The sequence below is a fragment of the Falco peregrinus genome, chromosome 5 (assembly GCF_023634155.1).
Source record: "Falco peregrinus isolate bFalPer1 chromosome 5, bFalPer1.pri, whole genome shotgun sequence".
NCBI lineage: Eukaryota > Metazoa > Chordata > Aves > Falconiformes > Falconidae > Falco > Falco peregrinus.
Window position 1 is genome coordinate 88,493,794 of NC_073725.1, and position 18,563 is coordinate 88,512,356.

The following is an 18,563-nucleotide window of genomic DNA, read 5'->3' on the forward strand; positions in this document are numbered from 1 at the left end:
CCTTGACCTGCAGAGTGAGAGGTTTGGACTACGCGTTTGATGACATGACAACAGAGACAAAGACTGACATAACCCAATGGATTGTCCAAACTATTGCTCGCTTAGGTGAGCCTTTTCTTCCCACTGAGTTTGTTCAGGCATCTGGTTTCCCTCAGACCTTGCTGGCATGTGGATTTCTCCTCTGCCTAGGAGTTTTCAGTAATCTGGAGCCATGGTTTTTGTTGACTGTAAATGTTGCACTCCAATTACAGCTCAATAAGCCAGTTCCACCTCAGTGCAGCTTCCCCAATACAAAGTGGAGAGCAGCCCTTGTCCCTATAAAGCAGCAACACCAGAATTTCTTGTTGACTGAAGGGAAGGGCAAATTTAAAAAAAAAAAATTAATTGCATACTTATTATAAGCACAAACTGCTTTTAAGACCTACTGAACCACTGAATTATGTTCCCTGTTCAACATCTTTGTCTTACAATGTTTGTAAGGAATAAAAGTTGAAATGTAACGAAGCAGCAGTGTCCTGATTTCCATGAAATCACTAGTCACTACTTTGTGACAGTCTTTCAGGAACTGCACCAACATGAGCTACCCTAATCGAACCTGGTGATTCACTGCTTAGATGCATGGTAATTGGAAATACTTCCTCTATCATTTCCATAAATACCCTGGAATGATCTTTGGTTTTGTGAGTCTTAAACTGAAACATAAATGATTTGTTATTGCTGCGTTTTAGATTGTGAGATGGATGAAAACTGGATGATGTTTAACTTCCGGAGATTCAGATCCATAGCTAACATCACAGACTTTGTTGCTGCCTATGAAAACTTTACTGGGGTAAGACTACTGATTTAGACACTTTGTCACAGAGCAAAACTATTCCTTTTTTTTAGATAGTCACACAATTAATAGTGGGATTTATAGCCTGACAGCCAGAGAGTATTACAAAACAGCTTGAAGAACAGGCATGAATGGAAAATGTGTTGCCCTTTCCTCCTTAATTAGAAACAATGGAATTTTTTCCATCCTTCTCAGGAGAGAGAGGACTTTCCCCTCTGCTACAAGAAGAGTTCAACTAGTTTCTGATTATTCCCATGCACTTCAATTCCAACAAACCCTGGCCAGTTGGTTCATTTTCCCTTAACACAACACCCAGCAGAAAGGACGGGTGCACAGCTAGAGCACCTGCATGGCAACTAAAGGATCTCTGTATCTGATCCAGATCCTCTGTCTGTCAGAGATGGTTATTAGACAACTTGGTTTGTTTTCCATGGGGCACTGAAGGGATATTTCCATGGAGTGTACCAGAGAAGCCTAAACTGGGGCCTGTCTCACTCTCACCTCAACAAAAGAAGGAGATCCAAGAGCTATCCAGCTCATCTGGGCCAAGCAAACACCCACAATCTTTCACCAGCCTTTCCAAAATGAATCTTATTCATTAAAACCTAACACTTCTGCTGCAAAGACTCTCTCCTATTTCAAGACTACAAAAACCAGAACAGTCTGTTTCAGCCTCACACCATTGCTCCATCACAAACATTATATATCATAACCTACATCTGCCAGAAGAGAAAGAGTCCTCGTCCTCGAGGACAAGGTGTGCAGCAAAGCTGTGGACACACATGCCAACAATGTCAATCCAAGAAAATACAAATGTACACTTATAATTAATTCTCTCTCTCTGTTCTAGATGGTGCTCCTGGAGGAGTTGACTGCCGTCCAGCTTGCCCAGTTAACACTGTCCCAAGACATGCTCAGCTCTGTTGCTAACATTGAACGAATCTTTGACAGGTTAACCAAGCTGCCAGGTCTCCAGGAGCTGGCTGTTTACTGGGATGAGTTTAACTCTGCTTTAGAGGAGGTAACTGCAGACAGCTGGTTAATGGGGCTCTGTGGGAGAGGTCTGTGAGGACAGAAGTCTTCCCATGGTACATGTGCAGTAACCGAGAGTAAAAGGAAGGTGATACAACAGGTTTGCCAGGGAACCTTGCAACAGATTCAAGGCCAAAAAGAGATTATGCCATTGCATTCCTCACATACTTAAGTCTGTGCTCTGGTTTGACAAAACTGCCACCAACCCCTTCCCATCTCAGACTGGCTGAAACACACAGGCCAGATCTCCAGCCTTTGTAAAAGGGTAAGGCTCAAAGAGCCCCCTAAAGCACCATTAATTTACATCATTTTAATTCACAGTTTACAATTTGTCTTTGGCTCAGGCTGTAGTAACTCCTCTCCCACATAGTTCTGACTGTGCACCCAGTGCCAATTACTTCCTGAGGTTCCTTTAATAAGTAATTAGCTAAGAGCCCTTCTTGGCTCCTTGTAAATACAATACCTTTTATCAGGCCAACAGAAGATATACAAAGTCTCAGTCTGCAAGACTCAGAATCTGGAGGTCTCTCCCTCAGGTAAGATCTGATCACAGAGAGAAGACTTCCTACTGGGTTATGGCATCATGACTAACTCGGCTTTTCCCAGGACTATGACAGCTAGCTTTACACCAGAGCAACTGCCTTTAATTCTCCACATTCATCCAGAAGATAAAGCACATGCCTGGAATGATATAAAGCTAGCCTCTGGCCTGCAAAGTTGTAAATGTTACTACCCCCCCCCCCCCCTTAAAATAGCAAAGAATGAAACAGTTCAGCATCCATCTGCTCCCACCTTTTTTGATGAGAAAGCAACTCTAGTGTGGAGGCAGAGTCTCACCTGGGCTGTACTCACAGAGCTGCTGGAAGCCCCTCCTGGTGGCAGCAGGAGCTTCAGACACTTTAGCAGCTTTGTCACACCAACATGGGTCCTTTAGTGCACCCCTGGGGCCTGGCTTTGCAGGGTGCTCAGCACTCTCTGAGAGGCAACAAAGCTCAACAAGAGCTGAAAGCAAGGGATATCTGAAATCTCTGGTCCTGTTCCAGGCTCTGCAGCAGAGGTGACAGAAAAGACTGTATGCCTGTTTCTCAGGTGTCACAGTTCCTAGCCCAGCATATCCATTTAAGCTGCCGTTAATGGCCACTGACAGCCTGCACCAAGACACAAGGTGCAGTAGCCACCAGGTGACAGCTAGAAGAGTAGCAAAGGGCTGAGAGTCAGACCTGTAATTCTCCCTTAAACAATAATGGCATGAAATGAGAAAACGATCTCAACAGTGAAAATAACACACCTGTCAAAGAAAACAGCTGACCAAACCATTTCCTGAGGCTCAGTAGGAACTGAACTATAAAACAGTGCTACATAGCTTATATTTTTTGCTATAAAATACAGGACTTGTGCTGAGGTGTCAGGGAATATATTTATATCATAGATCAGAAGTAAGTCAGAAAACCTCTTCATTCTTGTGTAAGCAGCGGGAGCTGTACCTGCTTGGCTGCCTCAAATAATTCCCAAATACAGAAGAATGCCATCCCTGAAAACTGAAGGTCTAGAGGAGAACACAAAAGTTTGTTTCTCCTACTGTGCTGCATTAGTTTCAAAACATTTCCCTGCTGCAGAAGATCAAGGTGGGAACATAAACAAAAATCTCTGTTCTTCTACGCTGATTTTGCCAGAAATTTTGCATGTAACTTGATGCTTAACGGTAATTCAGTCAGGTCTTGGCTGCACTGTTACAATGCTGTAAAATCCTTACGGATGTAGCACGATTTGCTATTACTGTTGGGTTAGAAATAGAAACTGCACCACCCAGAAATACTCTTCTCAGTTTTCAAATATTGCCCTAGAGCCTTACAGTTGCATTTTGTGTTCCTGCTGCAGCCTTCTGCCAACACCTTCAATATCTCCATGGCGGTGAAGCGCACCATGTTGGCACGAACAGTGGAACAGCTCCGTTCTGCGCTCCCCACCTTCACAGACGACGACTACCAACTCTGGTTTCAGAAGAGGCTCGTGGCTGTTCTGCCAGGCATTCATGCCACCATCCTTCAGGGCATCCCCAACACGATGTCCTGCAGTTCCTACAAGTCTCTGTGAGTCATGGTTGCCCTGCCTGAGGCTGTTTCGTATTACTTGAGATTTAAACTATTTAGTAAAAGAATAATTCAGTGCAGTGAATGAACTGCAAAAGGAGGGAACATGCTGCCATGCTTACCGAAAAAGGCCAGAAGAGTTACTCCCACTTTTCTCACTCATTTTGTCTTGTATGTTTTGGCAGGTCACTTTATTTGGCTTTTATTTACTTTATGTATCAGCCCACAAGCTCCTGAATTCAGGTATTAATTGGACTTCAAACATTTTCTAGGGACAAGATATTTAGAAGACCCCAATTTGGACTCACTTTGCCTCCACTAAAACCAATGACAAACTCCCCAGGCAACAATGAAGCCAGGCTTTCAATACTTCACATTGATTCTTCCAATACATTTATTTTCAAGGCAGCCAGAGAGAACAACCCCAAAATATTTCATGAGAACTACTCAGCAAATGGGGTTGGCTCCCAAAAGTCCTTCATTTACACCGGGTTACTTTCTTCTACAGGATTACTGGAATCAATACAGTCTTCTCTGAAATCCCTACAGCTAGCAAAATGGACATATATAACTACATTGTGGCATTCCTCACCCAGAAGTCCGAGCTCACTGGTAATATCTATCAGTTCAGCTAATTCTCTGTGAGCCCTGTCACCTTCTGCAAGTTGTGGGACAGAGCTAATTTCTTTCTTTGCTCAATACCTTCTGAACTGCTTGATTAAGGAACAGGTGTCTCTTCTCAGAACTCACTCCTGCCCACAGTATGAAAATAAAAGAAGGCAGAGCATGTCACTGGAGGACTGATGCATAAGCCATCAAAATCAGGGACTTCAAGCCTTTCTTTTCCTTCAAGGTGCTCTAGCAATCCTGGGTACTGATGTGTACTTGAATCCACTCTCCCATGTTACCTGTTTTTCTGTGCCCTCACCATAGGTCCTGCCTGCTCCACCCAAGCCACAACCAGAGACTGGGTATTACAGTTCTTTGGAAAATTCTGCACAGAAGCACCTTACACTCAATTGGTTTCACTCTACCACCAACCTTTTGATGCGGTAAGTCTGTATATATCCAGGCTGCCTTTGCACTCAAGAGAGGATGTGCCAGAAAAGATGGACGTTAAATTGCCCAGGTGTGGGGTAACAGAATTCATCTCCTCTCTCCTCCTCCAGTATGCAATTTTGGACCTCCTCACTCCCACTCAGATTGGTGACATGATGGTATACTCAGACACACTGACCCGTATGGATGCAGCAGTCCAGCTTGTCCAGTTCTTCCAGCAAAGTGAAGCTGAGGATGTTCAGAGGATTCTGACACAGTTTGCCAAGGCTGCAACCACGGTAAACACCACCCATGTTCTCTGCAATCTCCACCTCCCCTGCAGATACCTGCCACCTTAAGTTGTTAGGTGAAAAAAAGGCTTTGCAAATACCATGATTTTGAAAGTACACTGTTGCAACAGTAACCTTTAAACATCTGTACACATCAGGTCCTTTCAGTGACACAGACTGCACTCTTCAGAGTATTGTTCACTTCCATTTTGAATTCCTAAAATTCTGGCCCAGAAAACCACTTAAAGAGCCCCCTCCCCAACTGTAGCATTGCAGTTCTGATTGCCCTAACAGCAATGTGTTCATCACATAATTTTGTTCCAGCGTAAGATCACAGTCCTGCCAAATGATGAGATTGCTCAGCTGCTCCTACTGCAATACCTGACCAGCATGTCCGAGCAAATGAAGACATACACTGCCGCTGACTGGAACATCACATTCCAAAATGGGTTGCACTTCCTGAGTCCTGTCATCAATGAATCCACCCTCGCCCTTGTTGTGCCACAGGATTATGACTCCTTCGTTGCTGTGTAAGTCTTCTGGGCTTCACTGGGATCTCTCTTCAGCCAGTAAACAGGGCAACACTGTCCTTCATGGAGTCAGGTTGAAATGTGAGACAGCTGATGTGCTGTTGGCCTGGATGGCTCTGTTTGAGTACTTTTTCACAGCTCTTTTCTGATAAGTTTGAGGGGAAGTTAGAGCTGGGCCATATCAAATCTAGGCCTTGGTCCACAGATGCTATTTGTACAATAAGGATGGAGTATTAAGTCCCTCAGCAGAAATTTCCAGAAGGAATGGGCCCCAGTATTTTGGAGAAGAGACTGGTTGTCTTGTCCAAGGCTCAAATTAGACAAAGTTACAAAGACTCTGTCACCATATGTATTTCACCTGGGTCCTTTTTCTTGTTCATCCAGTGTTACTGCACTTGATAACACTTACGAATACATGACTGAGTCCTCTAGAAGAGACGTAGCACTCTGGATTGCACAGAACCTTCTGAACTTGAAAGGTAATATTGGGAATCGCACACCCCAGCTGGCTCTGCTAACAGATTCTTCCAGGAAAACAAGGGCTCAGCTGACAGACTTCTTCCAGGATGCATTCAACCACAGCAATATTGGCTTGTATAAAAAGGCAAGCATTAGTGCACTACCAAGGCTGTCCAAGTGGGAAAATGCTGTCTTTCCAATGTTCCCCTCACACCAGGATGCTTTGTTGGTCTCTGGTGACTGTTGCAAGATTATGATGTATATTCCTGGAAACTGAAAAAAGAAGGATTAAGGGACATCTCTGTCATCTTGACCTGATCTGAGTATCCTCATTTGTCTTTCTTCTCTTTCTCTCTCTTGGTATTTATTACATTGATTTTACCTTCTCAAGGTACAAAATCTCATTTCCCTTTGAAAAAAACACAAATTCCACCTAGTTCAGCACCCTGTATCCAGCACTAGTCAGAAGTGGATGTCCGAGAAGGAGTAAAGGAACCCAACCAGCATAATCTGGTATTTCCCTTTTACTTTTCACTGTTTTCCAAGTGATCTGTGGCTCAGACTTCCTTGAGCTACAAGTGACACTACAATGTATCAGTAACTATGCAGCTATTCTTTCAGTCAATTGGGATCTGAGTTTTCCACTTTTCTGCAATAAACATATTGTTTGAGAAGCAGGACGTACTGTGGTGGGTAATTTCCTGAGAGTCACTGCATCTTTCTCCTACTTAGGTGGTCCAACCGAGTCCACGACCGCATGGATACAAGTCAACTGGAAAACATTCTTCCATAATATAGCCCTCCAGGAAGTCATAGCGACCAACAACAACTTTGACCCTGTACGTATGATCTCTACACCAATTGCATACGGGTAACTAGGGCTTTTAGAGACCCCTAAAAGATTTAATTTCAAGATTTGTAATGGAATATATTCCCACTTCTCCTCAGCAACTCTAAAACCAGAAATAGTATGTTTTCAACTAGCTGGACTTTCAAAGAAGCTTCTATTTGGAACAGGCACCCTCAGACAGTCAAAACAAAAATATGTCAGCTTTTTGAATCTCCTCCCTATGCTGAAATAGCTTTGCCTAGGATGTGAAAAATAACTTCAGGATATAAGCAAACCTCTACAAACCATGAGACTAATACACACATTTAGCAAAAAGAAAAGTGTGAAAACTGTGAAAAAAATAATTCAGCTAGTTCGAGCGAAGCGGGGATAAACTCATCTTCAGTGGCTGACATTAGCATTTCCTAGGCCAAAATTCTGGATGTCCTGAGTATTGAGCAGCTGGTGGAATACAGCCTGACTTCTGATGTGCTGGTCAACGTGACCGCAATGCAAGATGTCCTGAATGCCCTGAGGGGTGAAAATCCCCAAATCTTAGAGCCTAAAATGAGTGAATTCTTGATGAAGTTCAATCTGGCTCTGACACAGGTACTGTAACTTTCTTTATAATCATTCTTCCCTTTAAAAAGGCAGGGATTCTCAGGCACTTCATGTGTAAGAAAGTCCTCCATCATGGTGCCAGGGAAAACAAGGAAGCTGATGAAAGGGAGTCATGATACCCCTTCACCATGCCACTGCCAAACAGCTCCCAGGTAACAGACATTTCCACTCTCCACAGGAAGGCATTGTGGACATAAGAAATGATGAAGTAAGGACGGAAATGCTGACAACGCTCTTCACAGACCTTTCCAAGCACTTTTATAAATTTGCTGATATTGACTATGAATTCTGGTTCCTGGAGAACCTAAGATTTCTCTTGCCCAGTATAAACACGGATCTGCTCGAGTTAATCCCAGGAGACCTCAGCTTCCCAGCCTACACAGCCATGTGAGTATCATGTGCTGCGGAGCGCTGCCTGCCAGACTTGTACTGCAGGAAAGCAGTGCACATTTTAGCAACTTCTTTCCCAGCATAAGTATGTGCTAGTAATTCACGTGGATTAAAAAAAAAAAAAAAGTCTCAATTTGATTTTTGCAGTAAAGGAGACTCAGATAGCATTTTTCACACATATATGTACTGTACTGTGCTCTACTTAGGTCTCTTCACATACCCTCCAACCCCTTTTGTTCCCTGCTGCAGGACAGCATACTCTGAATGAGGCAGGTGGATGCCAACTCTCCCCATGACTTACAAAGCCTGTACCTTTTGCGCTTCTTGTTATTACCATTGTTCCTGTAATGTATTACAGTTGAGGCAAGATGTACACTACATATTATCATAAATAATGTTATTATTTACTTATTACAAGTCTCTACAATCTCAGGCTTATGAGATCTCACTTCTTGACTCTTGCAGAGTGCAAGGCTTAGATAAAGTCTTTCCAGAGCTTCCACAAAACACATCCCATGCGATCTACCTCTTCATCAAAAGGATCCTGGAATCTCAACTTACTTTTTCAGGTACTGGTCTGCTTTCAGGGTTGCTTCACAACATAGTTGAATTGTAGCTATTTGTCACCTGTGTGCTAAAATTTCTGCCATCTGCCTGTCCCTCCTTGGGTCAGAGAGGAATTCACTTGCAGGAGTAAGTACAACATGGGGAGGTTGCCCCGCAGCCTTTTGGTCATTGGGCTTCCCAAAGCAGAGTACTGGCTTTCCTCTGAAACATCAAGTATTGCTTGCAGCTTATAATCAAGGAACCAAAACACTTGGGCACCTGTTCTCTTCCATGATGCCTCAGCACCACAGCTCTCCCAGTAACACTACCAGGAATACCCCAGTAGCTGCCAGAACCACATAGCAAACAGCAGCTCACTGTGCCCGAACCAGCCCCACAGCCACCAGGGACCTCTAGCCCTGCCTGGTACCCACAGCTCTCCAAAGCCCTCTGCATGCCGAATCCCCCATGCTCTGCAGCTGCTCAGGACTGAGGGAGAGCCACGTTGTGGAGTGCTGACAAGGAAAGATCAGTTACAACAGTATGCTGACAGACTTGTACTTTCTCAGAAAAGGTGTTTCCTGGCACATATGACAGCAGCCGAAGTTTCCTGGAACTTATCTTCTACAGATTTTCACATTTTGCTCCTTACAGTGACCTCACAGACTTCTACAAGGCCTTTAATGGGGTAAGGACATGCATAGTTCTGACAGCACAAAATTTATAAACAGTTCATGGAAAATTTGTCTTTCATTCCCTGTTATGACTTCAGTGAGTAAGAAACATTTTTTAGTATCACCTTCAGACATAACCCTACAGTTCATAATCCTCTTAACCTTGTTGCTGCCAACATTGACACTCCAAGACTAGAAATCAAGACAAACCCACAACCATTTAGGAATCTCACAAAGAGACTTTTCTTACAAGCTTTCCACACTCAGACAGCTCTGTAAAAGGGATAAAAAGTTCTGAATGTTTTTCACAAGCTGAACTTCCAGGAGGTATTATCCTCTTCCATAACCACCTCCAAGGGAAGAGCCTCGCCAAAGAAATCAGTACTTCCTCCAGACTTTTAGCATTAAATGCAGTTCATGATTCTTCCATGAATTTTACAGAAGTGTAACAACCAAGTAGGGACACTTCTTAGCCTAACACTTTCCACTCTTCTGCAGAACTCATTGCCATACAGGTTTTTAATACTGCAGTAGAGGAAGTTACGTGATTAGAGAACAGAATGGCTGTTACATTAGTTAGCTAGAGCAGCTGATGATTAGCATTACCCTCAGTCTTCTGTGTTAGGACATAATACCGTTTTTAACCACCCCAGCTAGGAAAAGCTCTCACTTGGTGCTGCGTAGCATGGTAGAGACATTTGGGTGGCTTTAGGGCTTTGATGAATTCAGTCAGAAACATAAACAATGAACTATGTACATGGCTGAGAACTGTAATCAGGGGACAAGCAAACAGCTTTTGAAGTCTGTATTCTTTCTGCTGTGTTTTCCTCATTAGTATGAAGTTCTTGACATTCTGTCTGCCAGACAAATAGGAGAGATGACAGTTCTCACAAATGCTTTTAAGAGGGAACGCCTTACTGTCCAGATTTTGCTGGAGATGGAGAAACGCTCCTTTGAGGAGCTGACTGAATTCATAAAGGAGCTGAACGCTGTAGCAGAAGAGGTATGGTAAAAGCTCCCACCCCAGAGAACAGCATCCTGTTACAAGTCTGAGAAATACTAAAATGCCACAGAGACAAACTCTTTCCTACAGTAATGTAAGCCCTGGGCTCTAGACCACTAGGTTAGAGCTCACATGTCTGGGTTTCCCAGAGGAGTATCCAGACAAAATAATTATTCTTATGCATGTTATGGGTTACACTGCAGATACCTTACTCATTTAAAAAGGTTATTTATTTTCTTTCACAATGTTTATTTAGTTACTTCAACTCAGAACTCATCCCTTAGGCACGAGGAATAATAATCTTCATTAGCTAAGGCCGTGATCAAATGGCTTTTCTACTCGAAAATGCAGAGCACATCTATTTCATTAATTTGCTACAATAATAATCTCATTCAGTTCCAAAATTCATTACTCCAGCATTACGCTGCATTGTGCTACTACACATCCATGCTGAAACACTGGTGGCTTTCCTGAAAACTGTAGACCACATGACAGGGAGGAGAGGAAACCTCTCTTGCCACCAGGCAGCTTACCTGTGGAAAGCAGTAATTGCTAAAATCAATTTTTGTGTGCTGGTTTTGTTTCCAGATGGATCTCACTGTCCTTCCTGACCCCTGGATTCGTGAGCTGCTCTTCGATTTCCTTTTTAAATCTTTACCGCTCAGCACCTTTACAGCCAACGAATATGCCTTCTGGTTTGGTTCGGAGCTGCAGCTATTCCTGCCAGCTATGAATGCCAACTACCTGCAGCTCCTGCCTCTGGGTATTGACTGCCAGTCTCATCAAAACCTGTGAGTCATGAGCAGCCAGCTTCCCTGAGGGTGGTACCTTGTCAAACCAACAGCATCACTTTCCCCAGAGTATCTGACATCTTACTGCTGTTAGCGTACTGAGCTTCACAACAGTTTTGCATCAGCCAAAATCATTCATCAGATAAAATGCCTGTCTGTACCTTCATTTCATTTTTCAAGGCTTTATGAAGGGAACAAGGAGGAAAAGGAACAGTTTTATTTAAACCAAATTAAATATTTCAGGTTTACTGACACTAGAGTACTCTCAGCTCATGTTTCCTATGGACTCAAATTTTTCCTCCAAAGGAAAACTGCTCTCTGCAGATGTTTGACCCATAACCTACTTCTGCTCTTGTGTTGATACAGTGTGCAAGCAATGGACAGAGTGTATGAGCATTACACAGACGAGCAGAGACTTTCCATCCATCACAGAATACACAGCTTTCTGGAGATGTACCACACCACTCAAGGTAAACGCACACTAATGACTCAAGAGCTTTTCTTTTTTCTGCCATTGTAAAATTTAATCTTTGTGCTTGGCAAATACTTCCTGGGTTGAAATCTTCTAACCTAAAACCTATACACAAGCAGAGCACTTTAACTGCAAAAAGGGAGTTATGTAGACCCTCTGTGAAGTCCACTAGGATCTTGCTATTGCTATTAATTTTACACATTAAATTCCTAGATGCTACAGTGATGGACAGTGGTATAAGAGTTCTAACACAAATTAGACAGACAAGAAGATGCTTTCTGAATCTGCTCTGCTTGCTGCCCTCACTCTAACATCCTGTTGAACCCAGCTGAGGTGGATCTGATGTTCCTCCCATCCCTATCACTAGGCAGGCTTTGTTGTCACGCTAACCAACAGCTGAGGAAACTGATGACTGTTTACTGACTGTGGGCTCTTCTGCATTTCAGGTGTCACCTGTTCCCCGAATGCAAACAGCAGTACATGGTTAGCTGCCAACTACGGCTATTTCAGTGCCCATGCCACTCTGCATGAGTTCTCTTCGCTCAATCCAAGTTTCAGTGGGGTAGGTCACATACTGAAGCTTGCTGTATTTGAGTATTGTTGGCTCCTTCCTACATAAACTTAGCTGATCCATAACTTCTTGCCACAACGTTGACAGTGAACCTGTTTATGAATATACAGGTGTTTCTGTGTTCCTTTTCAGATGTCAGCTCTGGAAAAGCTGTCACCAGCTCAGCTGGCACAACTAACACTGGAAACAGGGGCTCTGGCTGATGAAACAAGTGTGATCACCATCATGGACAACCTACGTACACCATCAGATCTTGCTAAGTTCTTTGCCACGCTGAATGACATGGCATCGGTAACTTCCCTTATTGTACCTCAAAGCTCCTCCATCCAAACACTGCAGCTACTTCAATCAATGCCCACTGATGTCTGATACTCAAACCCCAGCCCTGACCGAAGAAAAGAAGGGCTTGTCCTATAGCCTCGCTGTCATCACAGGGAAACCTTCTTGAGACAAGGCCACAGGTCAAACCCTTGGATAGCTGTTCCTTAAAGGCCTGAGGCTGTAGCAATCTGTTTTTCTGTCTAGATACCTAGTTATTCTTCCTCTAAGGGGCTACACGGAGCCGTAGCAGGATGTGATGGGAAGAGATGTGAGCAGAGCTCAGGGAAAACAGACCCATTCAAGAACAAGCACTTTCCAAGAGCGCCCTCCTTGGGTCCTTCTCTTGATGCTACAACCCAGTCACCTTTATTCTGACTTCCCAAGCACAAAGAGAGAGATATGAAATAATCCTGAACAATATCTCAAATTGCAGAAGGTTTAGCATGACAAATTACATGTCAACTATACTGAAAGGTGTTGTGTGATTGCAGGTGGAGCTTCAGAACAGCGACCTTGCCCATCTCCTACTAAGCAGTGCCTTGCATGGAATAGCTCCTAGTTTTCACAAAATGAAAGCTGCTGGCTTTGCTGACTGGTTTCAAGACACTCTACAAAACGTGTTGCATGCGGTGAATGAGATGATTGTTCCAGAGATACCTGTCAATATTTCATGTGACTCTTATCAGCAAATGTGAGTCACCCATTCCATACATATCTATCTTAACTGAGCAGTTCTATTTACTTATGCTGTATATGGCTTTCTGGTGATACGTTCACATATTCTTAAAGCAGAATGTGATGCTCCTGCTGGAAAGCAGAAGTAACCGCAGTAAAACACTCAGCGTTTTCAGGCTTGCATGGAATATAACTAAAAACTTGCTGAGTTTCAGTGTAAGAGCACCCTTAGCAATTCTGTGACCTTTATCTTAAAACAATTGCACCAAGTAGGGACCATACTTTAAAAAAAAAAACAATGGCCTTATCACATAGGTAGGATATGTTCAGACTGATCTGAAGATACTTTGCAGTTACTTCTTAAGAACCTCTCTGATAAGGTCTTGCAATAGTTAATTAATAATAATTAATAATGATGAAAGCTGTTAACATTTTTCTAATGAAAAAGTTTTTGCTATTGGAAAATTCTGATTTGATTAAATCAAAATACTTCCATGACCATCCCAGCATTCCCTCCTGCAGGTTGAAGGGTTTCAACAAAATCTATGCTGTCATCCCAGCAGAAAACATTCCCCATATTTTTGGATTCTGTAAAACCTTCTTGACATCAAAAGTGAAATCAGGTAACGGAATAAAAAGTCTTAATTTGGGAATGTCTTTTGAGAGCTTTCCAGCACACTCTCAGCTTGAGAAGCAGCAGAAATTCCTGTAGTAGTGTCTGATATGCTCCTAATGGCAAGAAAAGGAAAGAAAGCAGATACTTATATTGTTGCTCCAAGACTCTGGCCTTCCTCTTACTGACAGGATTCTCGCAACTCCCCTATTTTGGATAGCTCACTACTAAGTTTAACCATTGCCAGCCACAACACTGGATGCTCAACATTGTTAAACAAGCCCAAATTTAGACAACAGCACAAAAAAATGTTATTAGTTAATAATGAAGACTCTAATAATGAATGATCTCTCTCACACCAATGTGAATTCAAAGTATTCTGCTGTCCGCAAGGGCTTACTGGGAACTTGCAAGATTGACTAGGGTTTCCAGTCAGAAGGTCAGAGACGAACATATAGTCCCCAGCATTCCCAGTGTCATTATTTTTCCAGGTGTTGCATGCGACAGTGCAACCCAAAGTACTCAGAAGTGGTTGGAAGTAAACCTTGGAAATTTTAGCAAATATGCTGAGTATCAAGACTTAGTCACTTGGAACAAACACTTTGTGGGAGTAAGTATTTTTAATATATTTTTTCACTAGCATTCACATGGCGGTGTTCCACCATGAAACATTACTTTGCCAACATTTGCAATGCCTTTATGCTCTATGCAGCATGGGAGGTGATGGATCACTGCCCTTAAAAAATATTCTGGCATTAGTGTTCAATTATCACAAACATTTTTACTGCTTTTCACTGGCTAGTGGCACTTGCAGAGCTACAGTAGTATTCAGAAATGAAATAGTACACATCCTGATGGAAAAAGGACTTTACAAGTCCTGTGGATATTCCAGCCTTGCAGATTTGTCTTGAGTCTTCTTGAAAGCAGTAGCTTTTACAAATCACTCACATGCTTAAAAAGTTTGTCATCTGCTTTGTGTCCCTTTGCACAGATGGATGTCTTGGACAAATTATCCCCACGACAACTAGCATCCCTGACACTTTCATCTGATGCCATTAATGAAGAAGGGGAGATGTGTCAGATCCTTGCAAAACTACACAACAAACCATCAGAGGAAATCTATCAGTATTTAGACCAGTTCAACAGAGAGGCAGCCCAGGTAGGGTATTAACACTGCAAGTCCAGCATAAACCCAGTGCAGCATGGACTTCAGCTATCCAGAATCTGAAAGACACCATCAAAGATGGTTTCTGAGCCTTTATCTCGAAGTATGAAGAATTGCAACAAAGCACATCACATACCACCTCTCATCATGGGTGTTTGGCCCAAAGTGCTCAAACACCAGTGCCCGAGGCTTAATGGCTGGCTGATACTCAAGCGCATGCTTATGGCAATGCTGTGGTTGTACCAAGCATAGCTACTGAACCTTGTGATCTGTGCTCTGTGGAGGAGGCTGATCCTTGTAGCCACTCCTCACCTGAGACATGCACCTCCCTGTCCTTGAGTAGTCACAAGCATGCAGACAGTGCCTTCAGTGACCCTGCCTCACTCAGGGACACCTGCTAAGACTGACAGCTACCCCTTGGTGTTGGCTGCCTACATGGCAGGTTCACAGGATATCCCTAAGATGCATCTTCCCTTCAATGGGACTCACCCTGGGTCTTTTTCTACAATGCCTAGTCCCTGTGGCTTTGCACTAGGGTCCCTAAAAAATTAAAAATCCTGCCTTCTCACTGATGTTCATTACCTCTCTTTCAGCTGGCAATAACCACTATAAAGAACAACAATGTGAGGAAAAAGATGCTCACCCAGTTCGCAGGAGACATCGAGGCAGAATTTCCAGCTTTCAGCCCTGCTGAATGGACTCGTTTCCTTGCAAGACTCACTCTGCTACTGCCAAGTGCGGACAAGGAGGACACCAAACTCCTCCTGTCCCACATTTCTGGTTGTGACAGTTTCAGAGCTCTGTAAGTACACCAGGGAAGCATCCTCTTTACTGTGTGCAAAACAAAAAAAAAAGGAGGTTGTCAGGAAAGAGCAAAGAATTGCCAGGGCAGCACTGTGCTAAAGAACATATGTGCAAGAGAGTATCATTTACAAAAATGCTCCATCAAGTAAATAAAACAGCCAGGGTCAGATCTTTGTTCCTTTAAGTAAAACTGTGCAAAAGCAAATAAACCCATTTTCTAATACAGTACAAAGTCATTTGTAATTTCTATCAAATAGATTTTACCTGTTTGTAAAATAGTGCAATTAGGAGCAGTAAGATGAAAAAATATCAGGAAGAGGAAATATCCCTGTTAATGAAATATGTTAAGCTGAGAAATAAACTCCAAAGGGCAGCACTGGAGGGAAACTGCACAGACAGTCACGTCTGGGCGACGCAAAGCAGGGAAGACCACACTGCCAACAGCAGTCCTGCTTTGACCCAGGAAAAACACAGGAAAACAAACAGCAGGGCTGGGCTCAGAACAGACATTTCCAGTCTGGTCCTGTATTTCCCTTTTCTGGCACAACTTTATTCTCATGGGCTGGCACGACACAGCTCTGCTTTTTGCATCTGTACAGGACTTCTGTATCTATAGCAAGTGCTTCAGATCTAGCAGTTTATATTGACTCTTCAGAAAGCACTCTGAAATTAATTTGGCAATACAGGGAGTGAAGCTAATTACCCATTTCACGAGCTGTTCGGGGGGGGGTTAAGATCCATGAAGCACGCAAAGAGATCACTAGGGGAGGCTGTACTATCAGAGTCTCTAAGGACTTCCGAGAACAACCTAGATAAATATCTGCACGGAGCTAATCCTGCCCTGGGGCACACATCTCTCAAAGACCCTTGGTAGCCCAGTCTTTCACATACAGAGCACAGCCAGCAAGAAACAAAGCAACGTGCCATTTCATAACAACTAAGCTTTCTCTTCCTCTTCCTTTCATTTTGTAAAACTGTTTACTCTGGAGTCACATCTCTGCCATCTATAGCAACATGGCACTAGCTAGAAAGCAAGAATTAAATCTTTCCCATGTGATTTCCCTCCACAGTGTGTCCTTCTTGAGCCAGGCATACCCATCCCTGTTGCCCATGAATCAGCAAGGCATCTGTAGTGCTTTTGTGACCTTCCTTGAAAGCCAACACACCATGACAGGTAAAATGAGCCAAAATCTAAAATGGGTTTTCAGCATTCCTGTGCATTCTAGCAAACCTGTTCTCCTGTGCTGCAGGTTCTGCATGTGCTTTGGGACAGGAAACAAGCCTGGACTGGCTGGAAAAGAACTTGGGGGCATTTGCAGCCAATGCTCATTATGAAGATTTCACCAGATTAATGACAGATTTCCGTGGGGTTAGTTTGTTTTCTGACTCAGACCCAAGTGCTTTGCCTTTGCTCAGGTTTAGCATCCTGCTCTGCTACAGCTCCTTGCATGCACAAGGCTAAGCATGCTCCTAGCTGATCTAATTCAGTAAACAGACATTGCTTCAGCCATAGCAGAGCTCTTCCCAATGTGGGGAATCCAGCCAACTCTATAGCTTAGGTCTCCACCTGTTAGCAAAATCGTACTGCTTGCTGATCACGTCCCATTTGTTTTGCAGTTCAATGTGAGAGACAATCTCACGGATACCCAGCTCGCCCACGTATTTTTTGACCCTGGAGTCCTGGATGATACCAGCATGGTTGAAACCCTCCTGGTCTCCCTGGACAGCAGGCCAGCTCTGGACATCTCTGCCTTTGTTGCAGAGTTTGTGGCCACTGCTTCTCAGGTGAGATACTGACCCTTGCTCTGGATTTGCAGGGAAACACAGCTGCTCATGGGGATCTTGTTTTAGATCACAGTGAATTGGGGGAACAATGTCCAGCACAAACTACCAGGCTTCAGGCCATGTGGACCTAGAGAGTATCTTCCCAGAGCTGGGCCCCCTGTCAAATGCTTTATTACACACAGACCCACACGCTTGCTACAGCAAGAGCTGGGAAACACCTGCTCACAGCTGATTTGTGTTCTTACCCACTTTGTTTTGCAGCAAGGCTTACCATCCCTGGCAAATGTCCAAGTTCGAGACGCCATGTTCAGTGCAATCTTTCGCAGACTCCAAGACCAGTTCCCTACTTTCAGTGTCTCCCAGTACAAGGACTGGTTCCAGAACAAGCTCAGTTTGTGGCTGGGCAGCATAAATGCCTCTGCCCTTGCAGCTATCCCAAGGAACATACCCTGTAGAATATACCAAATTATGTGAGTACTCCATTGCCTGCATTCACTTCAACCTTGCTTTTCACTTCAGCTTTTGCACATAGTAAGGACAATAGGAATTCTCTACTTGATCCTGTCTGAATACAGAAACAAAATTGTATCATGGCTCTTAAAATCCCAGGCTCACACTTCCTTCCTGTTTTCATTCCCAATAGATCCATTCTCTCACAGCTCCAGTTTCTGACCAGGGCTGTGTCATCTCTATCCAACTATTCCAAGTGTTCTGGCATAACAATCTTATTTAACAATTCAAATTTGTCTAAAGAAAGAAGTTGGGTTACCACTGAGAAAACAGGCCATAGACTGCACAGTTCTCATGTGCAACCATGTTACAAACTTTTGGTGACTTCAGTCACCGAAACCAAGGCTTTACTGCTACAATGAACCTCCTGCTTTCCCTTCTCTCACAGAATGAGCGGCTTAGAAAGCAGTTTTCCACAGATGTCCCTCGCTACCCACCAGGATGTTTACAGCTTTGCAAAAAGCTACCTGTCTGCCAAGACCTCTCAAGGAGGTATGCTGAAGGTGTCCCACACACCCTCCC

General features: G+C 43.5%; 1 long non-coding RNA gene across 2 annotated transcripts in view; it reads right to left on the minus strand.

The window, feature by feature from the left end:
• LOC114010912 (uncharacterized) overlaps window positions 1-18,563 on the minus strand; it is a 44,105-nt gene that overhangs the window by 12,476 nt on the left and 13,066 nt on the right. Inside the window, exons 3-4 of one of the 2 annotated variants that reach the window (XR_008747429.1) lie at window positions 15,586-15,773; window positions 4,996-6,537 (exon numbers count right to left, since the gene is read on the minus strand). This is a non-coding gene — a long non-coding RNA (uncharacterized LOC114010912). Of the gene's footprint in view, window positions 1-4,330; window positions 6,538-15,585; window positions 15,774-18,563 lie in introns of those variants that run through there. The other variant, XR_008747428.1, reaches the window with a different exon arrangement.